Genomic DNA, 6,000 nt, shown 5'->3' on the forward strand with positions numbered 1-6,000 from the left:
CTTGAAAAGCTCTGGGAATCTCAGGTGCCAGGCCTATGGGTTGGTAAGCTCTACAATTTATCACCACCCAGATGAATTCTAAGCTTTGTAGCCTAGGTTTATGGCCAATGTGATCTGGCCTTGTTTTACCTCTCACCCTTTTCCCTCTTGAGCCCTATACCCCTATACCACTGAGTCGCCGTCTGGTGCCCAGCAGTTTATGCTTTCTGTAACCCCAACACCTCATGCTTTTGTACCCCAGCTCCTTTTCTTGGGGTTGCTCATCTTGACATTTTTCTACTGTTTAACTCCTCCCTATCTCTTAAAGACTCAGTTCAGGGTCACCTCCTTGGAAAGCCTTCCTTGATTCCTGCAGAGTATATTAGCTGCCCTTCCATGCTCCCACAGTCCCCTGAGTACTAAAGGGAATCTGAAAGGACTCTCTTTCCATCTTTCATAGCACTTCTTAGGCCATTCTCTCCTAAATAGTTTCCACCATCCTGTTATTCTTCATCCCAGAACCCTGCTTAATTCCCTTATAACAGATCGCTATTTGTAACAATTTGGTCACTGGTTTGTTTACTGTCTCCTCAACTGGACTGTGAGCTCCTGGAAGGCAGGGCCAGGCATCTCATTCTCTAAATGGGTTGCCATCCAATTGGCTTCTACTCATGGCAACCCCGTATGTGTCAGAGTAGAATTGAGCTCCATAGAGTTTTCAATGGCTGATTTTTTCAGAAGTAGATCATCAGGCCTTTCCTCTGAGATACTCCTGGGTGAACTTGAACCTCCAACCCTTGGGTTAGCAATCAAGTGTGTTAACAATTTGTACCATTCATCTTATTATCTACTGAGTATGAAAGTGCCTAGCACAGTATCTGGACATAATAGGCCCTCAGTACACTTATCACATTGTGTTACAATTATCTGTACTGTGTCTAGCTCCACTAGTGAACCTATCATGGGCAGGGACTGAGTCTTGTTCACTATTACCCTCCCAGTGCCCAGCACAGAGCTTGATATAAAAAAAAAAAAAAAAACCTGTTGATGTCAAGTTGATTCTGACTCATAGAGACCCTCCCTGTAGGACAGAGTGGAATTGCCCCATATGGTTTCCAAGAAGTGGCTGGTGGATTCAAACTGCTGACACTGGTTAGCAGCTGAGCTCTTAACCACTGCACTACAAGTAAGTGTTGAATGAATGTTCAAAGAAAATGAATAAAGGAAAGAGCTAACATGAGGGCAGGATGAATAAATGACCAAATAAAGAAATTCCAAATAACCTTTCTGATATAACCAATTGATATCTGTTACTTTCACTATTTGAAATAAATATAAGTCTCCTCTCTTGGTTCTGCCGGCTTGTGCTGCTACAAAAAAAAAAAAAATTATAATGGAGTTGGTCAAGGCTAACCTTTAAAAAACAATCACCACAGAAATCCAATGACTGGTGTAGTCTTTTAATGAATAGGCAAGACATTGATATCAATTTACATTAATTAGTAAGGTTGATACTCTCTCAAAATGTCTGGTTCCTTAATCTTCTAGATTTGTATCAGATATCACCCCTTAGGTCTGCCAAGTTTCGAATTTTAAAGATGTTTGATCCATTGTGACAACACTGAATAATACACACACACACACAATACAAATACAGTAACTACTTACATGTCTTCAATGCAGTCTCTAACTATAAGTAGCCTTATTTCCCCAAGCTTCCTAAAATCAGAGCACAGCACCTGATATAAAACTGACAACAAATCAGAAACTTTAAACCATGGCCTGCCCTGGAACATTCTGGATGAATAGTCAGCAAGCCCAAAGGTATTTCTATTGTTACATAGTTGTGACCATCACATGTAAACACTTATACACACAGCTTTTTTTGTCCCTTGTTATGTATTTGGAGCCCTGGTGGTGCAGTGGTTAAGAGCTTGGCTACTAACCAAAACATCGGCGGTTCGAATCCACCAGCTGCTCCTTGGAAACATTACAGGGCAGTTCTACCCTCTCCTATACAGTCGCTATGAGTAGGAATCGACTCAACAGCAACAGGTTTGGTTTTTGGTTTGGTTACATATTTAGCAAATATTTTTCCATGTTGCAATATGTTCTTTATATTTCCTCCGAACAGGTCATTAAACTTCCTGATCTTCAATTTTCTCACCTGTAATCACTTCAATAACACCTTCCCCCAGATCCCTGGAGATTTCAGTGAGCTAATAGGGAAGTCTCTTCTGTTCTGTAGAGTCACTATGAGTTGTCGGAATCGGCTCGACGGCACACAACAAAGGTTGTAGGCATTTGCTCTAGTGGTTGAGAGCACAGGCTTTGGGTCACACACACCGTGTCAGAATCCTGGCTCTGCCACTTTCTTGCTATGTTCTCTTTGGCAAGTTACTTGTTATCGTTGACCCTCAGTTTTCTCATCTACAAACTAGAAATAATACTGCCTAATTCCATGAGTTGGTATAAGGATAAAATGGGTTAAAAAAATAAAAAACGTGTAATATTTAATGCAGTGCCTTACACATAGTAAGCTCTTAAAAAATGGTAAATTATTATTGTACTTTCCTGTTTAATAGAGTTCATATATTATGATTACTTAGCCCTTACCAAATAGTTTCCTATTCTTTAGTCTTAAAGAGTTAACCTTAGGCATACAACTTTTTTCTTCTCAAAAAAAAAAAAATTATTTCCTGAGGTTAAATTCCCAGGAAGAGCCAGCACAGCTAAACCAGCTTCTCCCTTTCTGCCTGGTGAGCCCCTGATTCTTCAACAGCTTTCCCTTCAGAAAGCCTCTCAGGCCCCCAAAGCGAGTCAGTCTTCCCTCCTATAGGCTCCCACTCCCAACTTTACCTAGAACACACCACTTCTCTCATAGATGCCTCCAGGTCCCCTCCCTCCAATCCAATTTCCACATGGCACCAGAAGGATTTTTCTAATAATATATGTAGAACATTGTGTGGGAAAATAGAGCATCTTAATGGCTGGTGAGAGTGTAAATTAGAGAAGGGCAATTTATGGTGTTGGTGAAGAATATTGAATATACTGTGAACTGCCAGAAGAATGAACAAATTTGTCTTGGAAGAAATAAAACAGAATGCTTGTTAGAAGTGAGGAGGCTGAGACTTCATGTCTCATGTACTTTGGGCATTTTATCAGAAGGGACCAGTCCCTAGAGAAGGACATCATGCTTGGTAAAGCAGCAAGTCAGCAAAAAAGAGCAAGACCCTCAGTGAGATGCGTTGACGCAGTGGCTGCAAAAATAGGCTCAAACGTAGCAACGCTTTTGAGGATGGCTCAAGACAAGGCAGGATTTCATTCTGTTGTACATAGGGTCACTAAGAGTTGGAACCAACTTGAGGCACCCAACAACGACAACCATTCTATTTCATCCAGCAATTTCACCTTCAGGAATTTATTCTACAGATATGCTCAACCATGTGCAAAATGGCCTATCTACAAGGTTATTCAGGGCAGCATTGCTTGTAGTAGCAAAAGGTTGGAAATCACCTAAATGTCCATCAATAGAGGATTACTTAAATTATAATACATGCCATTCCATTGTAGAAAAAATTGGGAAAGCTCTTTATGCAGCAAAATGGAGCATTTCTATAATATCTATATTTTTTAAATGAAAAAAGCAAGGTGTACAGCAATGTGTATGTAATACTACCATGTGTGCTAAAAATAAAAAAGAAGGGAAAGATAAATATATGTATTTGCTTGTACATGCATATAATATTTTGGGAAAACACATAAGAAACTGGTAATATTGGTCACTTCTGAGGAGAGTACTAGGTGGCTGGTTGTTGTTAGGTGCCGTTGAGTTGGTTCACACTCATAGCGATACTATGTACCACAAAACAAAACAGTGCCCAATATTACACCATCCTCATGATTGTTGTTATACTTCAGCCCATTGTCACAGCCACTGTGTCAGTCCATCTCATTGAGGGTCTTCCTCTTTTTCGATGACTCTCTACTTTACCAAGCCTGATGTCCTTCTCCAGAGACTGATCCCTCCTTATGTTCAAAGTATGTGAGACGAAGCCTCACCATCTTTGCTTCTAGGGTGCATTCTGATTGTATTTCTTCCAAGACATATTTGTTCATTCTTTTGGCAGTCCATGATATAGTTAATATTCTTTGCCAACACCATAATTCAAAGGCATCAATTCTTCTTTGGTCTTCCTTATTTATTGTCCAAGTTTCACACACATATGAAGCGACTGAAAATACCATTGCTTGGGTCAGGCACACCTTAGTCCTCAAAGTGACAACTTTGCTTTTTAACACTTTAAAAAGGTCTTTTTTAGCAGATTTGACCAATGCAAAGCTTTGTCGGATTTCTTAACTGCTGCTTCTGTGGGTGTTGATTGTGGATCCAAATAAAATGAAATCCTTAACAACGTCAATCTTTTCTCCAGTTTATCATGATGTTGTTTATTGGTCCAGTTGTGAGGATTTTTGTTTTCTTTATGTTGAGGTGTAATCCATACTGAAGGCTGTGGTCTTTGATCTTCATCAGTAAGTACTTCAAGTCCTCTTCACTTTCAGCAAGTAAGGTTATGTCATCTACATATCGAAGGTCATTAACAGTCTTCGTCCAATCCTGATGCTGTTGAGTGATTCCCGACTCATAGTGATCCCATGTATGTCAGAGTAGAACTGTGCTCCATAGGGTTTTCAATGGCTGGTTTTTCCAAATTAGATCGCCTTTCTTCAGAGGTACCTCTGCGTGAACTCGAACCACTAACCTTTCAGTTAGCAGCTGAGCAGGTTAACAATTTATACCATCCAGGGACAATGTTACTCCACTGCTTAAAACTCTTTCAGAGCTATTCTCAAATTCCGGGGTAAATTCATATTTCTTAGCTAGGCTATGCTGCAGTAAAAAATTAACCTCAAAATCCTAATGGCTTAATTACAACAAAAGTTTATTTCTTGCTCGCTCTCTCTCAACATGCCATATATATAAGGCATGTTGGCAGAGGATCTGCTCCACACATTCACTCATGGACCCAGACCGATGGAGGTTCCATTATCATGGAGCGGCATCACTTTGGACATATAACCTTTTGGTCACTGTGGCATGGCAAGGCAAGGAAACCAATAGAAAACTCATACTTGCTCTTCTATGCGTTAGCCCAGAACTGGCATAGTGACTTCCACTTACAGACCATTGGTGAAACTAGTCATGTGGTTCCCTCCTCTGTGCAAGAAGAATGGGAAGGAAGGAAGAAAGGAAGGAGGGAAAGGAGGGAGGGAGGGAGGGAGGAAGGGAGGAAGGAAAAAGGGAGAAAGAAAAGACAAAGGAAGGAAAGAAAGACAAAGGGAGGGAGGCGGAAGGAAGAGTTAAGGAAAAAACCATGGGCTTGGAGTTGCAACACTTATCTTTCTCCTCTGTGAATGAGTAATTTGGATAAATTACATCACTTCCCTGAGTCTCAGTTCCCTGCATTATAAAATAACATCTGTCCCACCTAACTCACAGGCTTATTGGGGATCCAATAAAGAAAAGAATGTGAAAACACTTTATTCATTTCTATGCAAATATTATTATTATCTATTGGTCTTTCTGTAGCATTTATTCTCCCAACTAAATACATCAAATCTTAGTAGAATGCCTTTGCTGATCAGGACCTGGTTGCAGCAGGCATGAGGGGGCGAGGATGAAATTGCTTTAGACGTGTTTTTTCATTTACTCATTACCAGAATCTTGTGAGTCATGAGCAGTTGACATTTAGGGTTCACTAAGATCACAGTGAAGGAGTCCTGGTGGACCAGTGGTTAAGCATTTGGCTGCTAACTGAAAGGTCAACGGATTGAACCCACCAGCTGCTCTGAGGGAGAAAGGTGTGGCAGTCTGCTTCCCTAAAGATTTACAACGTTGGAAACCACGGAGCAGATCTGCTGTGTCCTATTGGGCCACTGTGAGTTGGAAACAACTCCACAGCAACAGATTTGTTTTGTTTTGTTTTTAGGATCACAGTGTAACCACTGAGTAAATTTGTA

The sequence above is a fragment of the Loxodonta africana genome, chromosome 9, assembly GCF_030014295.1.
Source record: "Loxodonta africana isolate mLoxAfr1 chromosome 9, mLoxAfr1.hap2, whole genome shotgun sequence".
Classification (NCBI taxonomy): Eukaryota; Metazoa; Chordata; class Mammalia; order Proboscidea; family Elephantidae; genus Loxodonta; species Loxodonta africana.